This window comes from Typopeltis vanoorti, chromosome 10 (genome assembly GCF_054136105.1).
Source record: "Typopeltis vanoorti isolate ZY-2024b chromosome 10, IOZ_Tvanoo_1.0, whole genome shotgun sequence".
Taxonomy (NCBI): Eukaryota; Metazoa; Arthropoda; class Arachnida; order Uropygi; family Thelyphonidae; genus Typopeltis; species Typopeltis vanoorti.
The window spans coordinates 95,249,572-95,263,198 of record NC_143558.1 but is presented as its reverse complement, the minus strand read 5'-3'; the positions used below and the strand labels follow the sequence as shown (position 1 = coordinate 95,263,198).

Here is a 13,627-nt window from a genome sequence, read left to right as displayed (position 1 = left end):
GGAAACTGTAGAAGGAAGTGAGGAGCTGCTTCACACCCCTTTTTGTTGGTCTGGTAGGCAAGTAGAATATACAGTATTACCTGAGAGTGTAAAAACATCAAACAAGTTTAAGACACAGTTTCATGAAGAGTACTTGACAACAAAAATGAGGACCACTCACAGTCAGTGTTTGACTCTATGGAGGTCTGATGCAGTGGCGCACTCAGGATTTAATCTTGGAGGGGACCGATCAGTCAAGATTTAATCTTGGAGGTAGGAGCTCTCAAGATTTAATCTTGGGGGCGGGGCAGGAGAGTTGAGCAGACGATTTGAGAATACACACTGTGCATTGCATACGAACTATGGCTGAGCATCTGCACTGATCGCCAGTACATAATACCAGTTATGTCCTCTGGCCCTGATCGGGCAAACGAAGTAGCTCCCGAGCACTACTTCGTTCGCCTTGTGTTCACAGCGGCCAAGATTCTCGAGAGCTATAAGGTATTCCCACCTTATGTGACCGCTAATTCATAAGTAGCAGAGAAATAGAAGACACGACACAACATAAATTTAAAAAAAAAAAAGAATTTTAATTAGAAAATATTTTTCTAGTGTTTTTCCTTTTTCTTTTGGAGGGGGCCAGGGCCCCTTGACCCCCTCCCTGGGTGCGCCAATGGTTTGATGATAATATCATAACAATAACAACAAACTTAGGCATTATAAGTGTGTGTGTGTGTGTGTGTGTGTGTGTGTGTGTGTGTGTGTGTGTGTGTGTGTGTGTGTGTGTGTGTGTGTGTGTGTGTGTGTGTGTGTGTGTGTGTGTGTGTGTGTGTGTGTGTGTTCATCAAGAAATGACCATAATGGAAAAGTGCCATCCACAGAAACTAGAATATCAGAATCATGGCTGATTGCTGATGAACTATGGTTATTTCTTGTTGTCTTTTTGTCATAGAAATAACCATAGTTTTTGTAACTATGATTATTTCTTGTTGTCATTTCTTTTTGTCTAGAGAGATACTCTCAAGGCAAAAAGAATAAATCAGAAGATAAACTGTAAGTGAATAGAATGCCCAATTGAAATCAGAGAATAAATTTTAGGGGAACAGAATGTCTAATTAAAATCAGAAGATAAATTGTAAGTGAATAGAATGCCCACTTTCTGCTTGGATACTGATACTGAATTCAAGTCTCTAAATCAGTCCAAATTTTATTATTATTATTATCTGAGACCTCCAGGGAGTCGAGGACTCATCGAGGGAGGCTATAAATCACCCAAACCAGCTATCATATCTTCCCTTAAATTCATTCACACTAGATGCACTCACTACCTCTAAGGGCAAATTATTCCACTCACTCACTCACTGCTGTCTGGAAGGAAAAACTAGCTCTTACCCCTTTCTTGACTGCAAATTAATTTAACTTCCATGGATGCCCCTATGTTCTCTCCTCACCTTCCACATAACGAAAAATTTCATCCATTGATATTCTATAACATCCATTAAAGTTTATGGACCTCTATCATATCATCCCTCTTTCTTCTGTTAACCAGAGTCTGCAATCCACATACTCTCATCTGTTCTCATAATCTAAATCCCATAATCCAGATATAATCTTTGTAACTCTTCTTTGCACCCTTTCCACAGCTTCTTTATCCCTCTTGGAACATGGGAGACCAAATCTAAACATGATAATCCAGGTGCAGTCTTACCAAGGCCTTATAAAGAGGCACAATGACTTCCTTATCCTTATATGTGAAAGTTCGTTCTGTGACTTTTGAACTTCAAATTTCTATCCACCAATATGCCAAGATCCCTTGCCTCTTCAGTTTCTTTCAGCATAACCCCACTAATATAATAAGCTGATGGAACTCTAATCATGCCAAAGTGCATAACTTTACACTTACTAACATTAAATTGACAGCCATTTTCGTTTGCCCAAATTTCCAGTCTATTCAAATCATTTTGTAATTGCTGAATATCATAGCATCCCTGATTGCCCTGCCTGTCTTCCATCATCGGCAAATAATTGCACGTCTAATGTTAGATCCTTCCTGATATCATTAATGTACAGATTAAACAATAATGGCCCAAGGACTGAACCCTGAGGTACATACACCACTGGTCACCTTGAATCTGGCATTCACATCCACTGTATACCACTTTTTGATATCTGTCTGTCAACCATCCCCTGATCCAAGTCAAGAGATTATGTTCCAATCCCATATTCTCCGGTTTATGCAACTGCCTTTCATGTGGTATCCTATCAAATGCCTTAAAAAAATCCAACATTATCATAGTGTATTCATTCCCTTTATCCAACTCGGCCGTAACATTGTTATAAAATATGAGCAAATTGCTTAAAACATGACCTTCCTCTAGTAAACCCATGCTGTTCCTTGCCGAGTATAGCATGTTTGTCTACCCATTTCTGCATGCGAATTCTTACCAACTCCTCTAAAATCTTCACCACCAATACCAGAGATACTGATAAGTTGGTAGTTAGACAAATCAGTTTTTGCACCACCCTTGTACAATGGAACTACCATACATTCCTTCCATTCCTGAGCAGAGACTCAAGTTATACAAACATGTGAAAGGTAGCCAATTCGGCTGAATATTCCTTTAGCAAACGGGCTGATATTCCATCTATCCCTATAGACAAATTTTTATCCAGGTTATGCAACAGCTCTTCAACCTCATTTTCATGAACCTCTAATTCTTCATCCAATGTAGCAGTAGTACTGTGTACCATGTTACATACACCCAGTTGATATATCTTAGCAAAGTGAGCACTCGTTAACTGAAGAATCTCATTAGCTTCTGACACCCAAGTACCATCTGCAATCAATAAAGTTATTCTTCCACATTCATTCTTTCTTTTACTTGCAGCATAACAATAAAATTCTTTTGGATTACCTTTAGCTTGCATGGCCAATTTCTTTTCATACTCCAATTTAGCTTTCCTCACAATACTCATTACTTTTCTGGCTTGAGCTTTATATATTTCATAACTCCTCTCACTCTCATGATATTCTTTCCACATCATCATCATCTTCTTGTGGAATTCTTTCTTAATAAGGTTGAATATCCATTTCACTCCCAATCTATTTATTCTTCAAATACTAGGGATACATTCAGATACTGCCTCATTTAAGCACTTTTTTAAAGATTCCCATGCATTACTGACATTTTTCCCAATCAGTAACTGATACCACGAGACAAAGATGGTATTTTCCTAAGTTGATCATAATTTCCAGCTTTGTAGTTCAGCATGTAACCTGTTTTAATCGGAGCATCAATACAATTAGATAGTGCTCAAGAAAGTACAGCATGATTACTGTCACCAGTTGGTGGAAAATAGTCATATTCTTGACAGAGACCCCCTTCTAATGCTATGAAAAAATCCAACTCTTTGACCTAGAGTTCCTACTTTCACATGCTACTTGAGAAAGTTGTCTTGCAACAATTCAATAAATTCCTCTTCTTTCTTATCATGAGATTTCTCTTCTACCCAATCAATGTTTGGAAAATTAAGGTTGCCCATAATGATTATTCATTTGGTACCCTTAAGGCTAAATTGGCAATGGTTGCATTTCTTTGTCCCCTGCAACTGAGCCACCAGGTCTGTAGCAATCCCCCACCATATATTTCATTCTGCTAATCTCCACTTCACACCAAATAGACTCAAACTCACTGCTACATGGGACATTACTCCTCCTCCTCTCCTATCTCTTCTGTCATTCCTAAAAATAGTATACCCATTACACTCAATCCCAGTTACCATATCTGATTCTGATAGCCAGGTTTCACTAATGCCAACAATCTTAGACCACATAGTATTCAATAAAGCAACGAACTCAACCCCTTTGTTTCTAATGCTCCTGGCATTTGCATATAGACATAATAAATTACCATCTAGCCTATTCTTATAATTAGATATGCAATCTATTTGGTCTTGTTCTAGAATATTCTCTTTCCCTCCCCAGTCATACTTAAAAACATCCACACCTAAAGCATATTTTTCCACACCTTCACCACATACATAACCATGTTCAAAGACATTCATATCTTTTTCACGTTTGCATACCATATCTGAACTTTCACACACATTTATCCCATTCCTCCGTTGACCATCTAGTTTCCCTGACTCTATGCATTAGGTCTCATACCAAGAATTTCTCCAGGCTTCTGATGCTAAATGAATTCAAGTGCAGGCCATCCTTCTTATACAAGTCTTTTCTGTCAAACACACCCCACACATCTAAAAACTCACATCCATATCTTCTACACAGCCTGTGCATGAAATCGTTTGCTATCATCGACCTTCTTAACTCAGTACTGTCATATCTAGGTAGTAATCCAACAATTTTTACTCTCACATTTCTTTCTTGCTTCTTCCAAACAGACCTTTCATATCCTCTCTCATACTATATTTGCCACTACTTAAATTATTTGTACTTACCATCTCTTTTACTTTTCTTTTTTGGTTTTCAATTATGTTTGTGATATTTTTAATTTTCACTCCTGGGAAAATAGAAGTGGTGACTCCCTCGACAAGCGCAAATTTTAAAATTGAGTCACCATACCATATGACCTCTTTTTTCTTAGATTTTAGCTGACTTACCTTGTAGTTATTAATATTTTGACTACCAAGTTCAGTACTTTTCTGCCTGTTCTTGTTCTGATCCTTTTGCTTATCCTGTCTAAGTTTAAATTAAAGATACCAAGAAATTATATACTTGGTTTAATCCTTTATCCAAGTGTAAGCAAACAAAGTTTTTGGCTGAAGTGTTTTCAGGACTGTGGCAACTCATGGTAAATGTGGTATGACTTCACATCACTTGCCTTAGTATCTCATAATGCAAAACACATCTCCTTGCGGGCATGTATAATGCTATGCATTATGAGAAGGATCACTACCCAGACCGATTTTGACCTTTATTGAGGTCTCATCAGTGGGAGCCAGACCAAGAGGTGATACCAAGGTTGAAGTAATGTAAAAGTCATATTCTCTTATACGAGTTGCCAAAAGGTGTCACACCTTATTATTATAATACTCTGGATTAGAGATAGATAGTTGTTGAAAGTTTTTCCACTTAGTTATACTATAAATTAAAGATACCAAGAAATTATATACAGTTACATCCCGAGTTATGTAAGTAATGCATTCCATAAACCTTTACATAACTTGAATTTGTAAATTACATACATACAATAAAATGTTCAATGGCTACTCGTACTGCTGTCTTATATTAATTTTTTTGCCATTAATCAGATATTTTCCATTTTTAATATTTTTCATTTTTGGGGGGTGATTAAAAAAAAATTCAATTATAAAAAAATGTATCAATTGTATTTGAATAATATACATACTGTAAATATGAAAGTATGAAAAATATATAATAAAAAAGAATATAAAAATAAACTGAAATATTCACTTTTCAAATAAAAAAAGTCTTGTGATGGCTAAGTTGGCTGTACTAAGGAATGCTGTTCTGCGGGAAGTTTTACACCTTTCGATGTTGAAGGCTGAGTTGTCATCTTGACTTTGTTGTGAACGGCATCTCACAAGCATGTCTAGAGTAGATTGTGTGGTCACACGCTTCTTGTCCTCGTAGATAGACATACCGGAATAGACATGGCGGCTAACATTTTCGAACCATTCAGCGTTTGGATCCATCAATTCTAAATTTGCTAATGCCATGTCAATCAAGTTAAAAACCTCGGCTAGTCCCCTTGTTGCAAATTTCTTTATGTCTGGCGGTTCAATCGGCTTAGTATTTCCTTTGGAATGCCTCCAACTGAATAAAGTCATTATTAGTTAGCTCTTCATCGTGAACTCAAAAGAAGCCCGTTAATGCCACCGTTATCCACTTCTAGCTCCAATTGCTGTGTCAGCTGCACACGTCTCCATCGCCTGCTGAAATGGGTGCTGCCAACTCAGCACCCGTATCAGTCATTGTTTGCTCTCCTGCGAAATGCTTAAAATTATGGACCATTTCTGGGCAGGGTTTCTTCCACACAGCAATCATTGTTGTCTGCTTGATTTCATCCCAAGCCACCCTGTTTTTGATAGCGTTAAGGATATTATAGTTCTTCCAGAAATCATGCCCTTACCACTATCAATGGCATTGATTGCTTGGGAAAATGTACACTGCAGATAGTAGGCTTTAAAAGTCGCAATAACACCTTGATCCATAGGTTGCAATAGTGAGGTAGTTCTAGGAGGAAGGTAAGCAACTTTTACATCAGGATGAAAGTCATCCAACTCTTCTGTAACCAGGGACATTGTCCAGGAGGAGAAGCACTTTAAACGGGATTCCTTCACCTGGTGAACGAAGTGATTATTGAACCAGTCTCTGAACAGCACACGTTTGCCCAAGCCTTGGTGTTGAATTTCCAAATTATGGGCAGCATACTCACGTCAATATTCTTAAAGGCATGCAGCCTCTGGGAATGGTACACTGTAAGTGGTTTAAATTTTAAGTCCCCTGAAATCTTGCCACTAATCATAACAGCGATCCGATCTTTTGCGACCTTGAATCCAGTCATAGATTTTTCCTCTTTTGCAATAAATGTCCATGTTGGCATCCTTTTCCAAAACAGAGACATTTCATCGACATATTCTCCCTCCTCAATTATTTCTGTCAGAAGTTCGGGATATCAATTTGCCACGTCTGTATCCACACTTGCTGCCTCACCCATAATTTTGATGCTGTGCAGATTTGTACGTTTCTTGAATCATTCGAACCATCCAGCACTAGCTTTAAATGTACTCTCTGCATCCGTGATGCTGTCCTGCTCTTTAAAATCCTTATATAAGGACATAGCCTTCTCTTGGATAATCAGTAAATTTAACGGTATTCGCTTCTGTGTCAGATCATCGATCCAGTGAGACAACAATTTCTCCATCTCTGATATCAGGCCCGGCCTCTTCTTGGTAATAATTGTGCCCTATAATGCTACCACACCTTTCATGCTTTCAACAATGCGAACTTTATCCTTCACTATTGTATTCACTGTCGAAATAGGTTGATTTATTTCCCGAGCTATTGTTGATAGAATTTTCCCGCCTTCATACATACGAATTAATTTCAACTTTTCTTCTAAAGTAATTACAGACCTTCATTTTTTAGAATTATTACCAGCGCATTTGGTTTTGCGTTTGCATTCTATTTTAAGGGTAAAAAAAAAAAAACGAAACTAGCAGTGATAACAGGTGACTGAGCTAACCATGCAAGGCATCTACTACTGGACCGCAATAAGGCTGTCAAAGACGCACCTGCACAAAGCAGCAAATGTTTTCATACGCGCTAGTACATTTATTACGGAACTGTGAATAAGTCGCGTGTTACGTAACTCGGGGTGTAACTGTACTTGGTTTAATCCTTTATCCAAGTGTAAGCAAACAAAGTTTGTGCCTGAAGTATTTTCAGGACTGGGGAAACTCGTGGTAAAGGTGGTATGACTTCTCATCACTTGCCTTAGTATCCCATAATGCAAAAAACACATCTCCTTGCAGACATGTATAATGCTATGCATTATGGGAAGGATCACTACCTAGACCGGTTTCGACCTTTATTGAAGTCTCATCAGTGGGAGCCAAACCCAGAGGTGATACCAAGGTTGAAGTAATGCAGAAGTCATATTCTCTTATATGAGTTGCCAAAAGGTGACACATCTTATTATTATAATACTCTGGATTAGAGATAGATAAACTTGGATAAATCATGAAACCAAGTATATAATTTCTTGGTATCTTTAATTTATAGTATATCAAATTGGGGAAAAAACTTTCAACAACTATCTATTCTCCAATCCAGAGTATTATAATAATAAGGTGCGACATCTTTTGCAACTCGCATAAGAGAATATGACTTCTCCATTACTTCAACCTTGGAATCACCTGTGGATCTGGCTCCCACTGATGAGATCTCGATAAAGGTCAAAACCGGTCTGGGTAATGACCCTTCCCATAATGCATAGCATTATACATGTCTGCAAGGAGATGTGCTTTGCATTATGGGCAGTGGTGTAGCTAGAGCTTTTGCTGCCCAGGGCAGTCCCTGAGTTTGCCACCCCTCTCAATACACACCAAAAATACCACAAAAAGTCAAAACGACGTAGAGGAAATAAATTGAAACACTATGTTTATTTTTGAAGTAAAACTTTAATTTCAACATTCTAAAATGTTATTTTTCTTTCTTTTCTGTTAGCAAAATCGTCGATGACATTGGTGAAGTCTATTTCATAGTAATGTAGGTAATTCTTGATCTATTTTACTTAGATAGAGAAACTCCTCTCACAACTAGCAACACTTACAGCAATTGTGAGGAAAATTCGCAATAGTATTACATTATTTGGAAATGATGTAATACTATTTCCAAATAATGCAGAAGTCATATTCTGCATTATTGAGTGCTCGAGACTGTATTTCAGTCATTTTGCAGTTAATTTTAGAATTAACTGCAAAAATTCAAAAAGGTTCAAAGTTCAGACCGTCCCCTCTGCCCTCCCCCTACCTATGCCTCTGATTATGGGATACTATGTCAAATGATGTGAAGTCATACCACCTTTACCATGAGTTGCCCCAGTCCTTAAAAGACTTCAGGTGCAAACTTTGCTTGCTTATGCTTGGATAAAGGATTAAACCAAGCATATAATTTCTTGGTATCTTTAATTTACAGTATAACCAAGTGGAAAAACTTTCAACAACTGTAAGTTTAGTCAAATGTTTTTCCAATTTCCCTGGTCGATTTTCTAACCATTTCTGTAATCAAGATATTTTTAATGTCAACTTATCCTCAGATAAATTATTATCATCATCATTGCAGCAGTACTTTTGTTCATCAGGACAAACACTCTCCTCAGTAGCAACAACTTGAGCTTTAGACACTGCCTTATTACGAGTTTTTGGCACCATTTTTAAGAGTAGTAAAAATTAATAATATTTCTGCAATTATATTATAAAATGCTATAGTACAATAATTACACTAAAAAGCTACAATAATATACTAAAAATACAAAATTAAATCTAAGAAAACACTTAATAAATTCACAAATCTTTCAGGAACTCTCTATCAGCACGTCTTTTCACCTGATAGCCTCAACACTAGTTTTATTTCTGACTTACTCAAAACTGGGGAGTAATAACATCTTAAGGTCATTTTTGAACTAAACATAAAAAAAAAACTGACTCAAATAACACAAAAAATTATAATGCATATGTACAAAAATTTCCTATGCAATGCATATGTATAAGAAAGTATATTAAAAAGACATATAAGCAAAAACAAATTAAAAGAGGCAGTTGGGTCCAGTAAAGATACTCAATTTTAGTACACGACAAAAAAACTTAAAATAAAATAAAATCATCCAATGTACAATTTTTTGGAATAATTTTTATTATTATTATTAAGAGAAACCTCCAGAGAGTCAAGGACTCATCGAGGAGGCCACATACTACATACACAGGCTATCATACTTATTGTTGAATTCTTCTGAACACACTGCTTGCACTCACAACATCCAATGGCAATCTACTCCAATCACACACCACACTATGAGAGAAAAATCCAGGACTCACCCCTTCTTAGTGGCATTCATTCTCAGCTTCCAAGGATGCCCTCGTCCTTTCCCCACCCTCCATAAATTGAAAAAATTCCATCAATTGAAATCCTGTATGACCCTTTCAGAAGTTCACAAGTCTCAATCATATCACCCCTCTTTCTCCTATTTGCTAGTGTCTACAAATTCTCGATCTGTCTTCATAATCCTGGTATCATTTTTAACACTCTCCTTTGCACACTCTCTCCAATATATCAGAATCACAATAGAAACCAGGAGACCAGACCTGCACACAATAGTCCAACTGAGGTCTTATCGAGGCCCTGTAAAGAGTAAAAATGACATCTTATCTTTACATGTGAACGTCTGTTTCAGCAGTTATCTTTTGAGTTGTATTTGCAATCTTTGCTACACGGCCCCTGAACTTCAACTTCCTATCTACTAACACTCCAAGATCCCTTGCCTCATCAGTTTCATGAAGTATAATCCCACCAACATAATTTGTGAATAATTTTAATAAGAATGATTTCAGATCAAACTTCAGCTTTTAAGAAACGTTTTAGTTTTTCTAAGGAAAGCATTAGTATAGACAGATTTACAAAGTACTGTTCAACATAATTTATTTACTGAAAATGAAATATTAATGGCTTCTATTCAAAAGTCAGAGTATAAGCAAAAAAAAAAATAAAAATCAAGGGAGGAAAAAATGGCAATGTTTACCATAGCTTCTCTTGCATCTACCACAAAATGGCTGATGTTTTCGGCATCTCCCAAAAGTATTATAAAGATCATCATCAGGACGGATATAAACATTGCATTTAAGTGCATTAGGATGAGATCATTATCTATAATGAAAAAACAATAATAAATCATCACCTATAAGAAAAACTAATTATGTTAACCAAAAATTATTTTTGTTGTTTGGGCACCTCCATGTAGTGTGACGACTCATCACAAGAGACCCAAACTAGCCACACAATATCTATCATACCTCTCCTTGCACTCACAACTGTCTCTGGCAATCCATTCCATTCATTCACCACTCTCCAAGCAAAATATCTAGTGATCACACCCCTATTAACTACTCTTATTCAACTTCCAAGGATGACCTCTTGTTCTGTCCCTGTATAACAAGTACTGTAACATTTCCCCTGCATCAAGCCTATAAAACCCTTTAAGGAACTTAAATGTTTCTATCATATCCCCTCTTTTTCACCTGTCAACCAACTTCTGCAATCCACAAATCTTCAATCTATCTTCATATGGAGCATTCCACAGACCATTCACCATCTTGGTCATTCGCCTCTCTACTACTTTCTCATCCCCAAGAAACCCAGATGACCAGACCTGAGCACAATAATCCGGATGTGGACATTTCAAAGTCTTATAAAGAGGAATAACACTTCCTTGTCTCTACTTGTTAGTGTGTTCTTCAATAGCCAAGTAAACTTATGAGCTACCTTGGCAACCTTAGCAATATGCCTTCTAAACTTCAACTCTACTACCACTCCCAGATCCCTAGTTTTATCTATTTCCTGAAGTACAATTCCTTCAATATGGTACACGGCTTGTAATCTATTTATCCCAAAATGCATACCTTTACATTTCTCCACATTAAACTGCCACTGATTATCTTTTTCCCATAATAACAGCCTATTTAGATTATCCTGTAAGCTCTCTGCATTGCCTTGATTATTGATTATCTATTATTCTACCCAATTTTGCATCATCAGCAAACAATTGAATATTTCCCTTCAGACTACTTCCTATATCATTTATGTACAAATTAAACAGTAATAGCCCTAGCACAGAACTTTATAGCACACTACCAGTCACCTACTTTCTTCTGGATTCTGCTCCTCCATCTATCTGCCATCCTCATATGCATATAACCAGTAATATATGTGTTCCCATTTGTTCTAATTTGCATAACAGAATTTCATGCAGTACTCTGTCAAATGCCTTTGCAAAATTCAGCAGAATCATTGTGTAGCTATTCCCTTTATTAAACTCAGTTGTCACTATTATAAAAAGTTAGTAAATTATTAAGTCATGACCAACCCTTCACAAAGCCTTATTGCCTCTCAAAGTATCATATTCTTTTCCACCCATTCCTGAATTCTCTTTTTGACTAGCTTTACCAGTATTATTACTAACATTCCTGACATACTGATTGATCTATAATTTGCTACTGCAGTCTTATTTTACCTCCTTCCACTCCCATGGAACTCTGCCTGAGCTGAGACTTAAATTAAACAGCCTAGTCAGAGGCACTACCAGTTCCCTTGCACCTTCTCATGAAACACAAGCTGATATTCCATCTAATCCCACAGTTATACTACAATTCTGCAATATTCTAAGAATCTCAAATTCATCCACCTCCCTCTGTTCCCACACCAGTCCCTTTCACGTGTCACTACAGTATCTTGAATATTAAGTAAATGTGATTGATTAAATCATGAAAATGATTAAGTTTACAGCATAAAATTTTATTTGTTTTGGATGGTTTAAGTAAGAAACTAATATATGCTACCAAACAAACACATTTGAAAGAATGGTGGTGGATAAAGATATGGGAGTGATTGTAAAGAAGGACCTAAAATTGTGAGGACAGTACAGCAGATAATGGGAATCCAACATCTGTAAGACAATCCTCTGAGACTGAATTTCCAATTCAATCAAAGAATAATAACTACACTTTGAACATTTTTCTTGTAAGAATAAAACTAGTCAATGAAGCATTAATGAGGATGTTAATCAATAAAAATGATCCGCAGAATCACATTATTTCAGACAATAATACACGCACACACTAGAAATCATGAGATAGCAATTGTCTATGGTACTCTCCTCCCCAGATACCTATTAAAATAACCGATGACTTTAGTACAGTTATGTGTGATTGACTAAAGGCAGAGATTGACTTTCCTTCAGTTTCAAGAAATGTTCAGAGTTTTGTGGAGGGTTTGTTTCAATCAGAATCTCTCGAATAGAATTTTTTTTTCCCTCACAAGTGTTAAGGATTTGCTAGCATTTCAACACTCTTCTTCAAAGAGGACGACATTTTCCTAATTAGACATTCAACTAGTAAAAAGTAGGGGGCTTGCCACTCACACTTAACAGATAGCTATAGATTGGAACATAATTTTTTTTTAATTTAATAAAAGCTTTCAAAATAAAATCTTTTTGACTTTAGGAAAACAATCTTTTTAGAAAGAATAACACACAATGATGCTAACATCTTTGATGGATATGATTTATCATCATTACCAGTGTGCAATGTTCTTGTCTGTAATGATAATTATTCTCTTCCACACTTGCAGAATAATTGTGCATAATTGTGCGAGCATCATAGATATGCTCGCACAATTACCTACCTCCATAGCATCCTGCAAAAGAGGTTTTCGTATGATGTATAATGAAATCTAACAGAAGAACTAGGATTCAGGGTTCCAGCTTAGATAATCTTATCACAACATGATACTGCAATGGATTGTCGATTTTTTATATATCTGACCAATACCTGAGAGATCACAAGGCCTATAGCAGATCAGTACCATGTGTGGGCAAAAGAATAAGAAACGAGAAATCTGTTTACGATTTTTTTTTTTTTTTTTTTTTTTTTTTTTAACTGATGGTTATTCTCTGGGTAAGGCAGAGTGGAGGAAGACTGTTCCAGTTTAATGAAAGAGGAGGAAGAGAAATTGATTAGGTGAGTTTCAAGCTAGCCTATAAAAAGGTGTTGGTTAGCAATAGCTCTTGTTCTTATGATTTGAGGAAAGTGGAGGAATAATTTTTTTTTTCATGTAGACTGCAGTGTTTGGTGGATAAAAGACAAAAAGGGAGGGATATTACTGAGACATTTAAGCTGTTGAAGGATTATTATCAGATTAACACTGAAATTTTTTATATGGTAAGGGGAAAAAACAAGAACAAGTGTCCCTCCCTGGAAGTTGCAGTAAGTAAAAGGATAGGAAGTAAGTTTCTTGCATGGAGAGCCATAGGAGCATGGAATGCATTACCTGAGAGGGTGGTTAAAGTGCAACTGGTGAATAAGTTTAAGGAGTAGTTTCATAGGCTTA

General features: G+C 36.6%; 1 protein-coding gene across 3 annotated transcripts in view; it reads right to left on the bottom strand.

Moving 5' to 3' along the window:
- LOC150102608 (signal-induced proliferation-associated 1-like protein 2) overlaps positions 1 to 13,627 on the bottom strand; it is a 485,410-nt gene that overhangs the window by 393,247 nt on the left and 78,536 nt on the right. For 2 of the 3 annotated variants that reach the window (XM_090398858.1, XM_090398859.1), the window contains one exon: positions 10,266 to 10,390. The exons of the other annotated variant lie outside the window; for it this stretch is intronic. The gene's annotated coding sequence lies outside the window, so the exon portion shown is untranslated. The remainder of the gene's footprint in view (positions 1 to 10,265; positions 10,391 to 13,627) is intronic. 3 annotated transcript variants of the gene reach the window in all.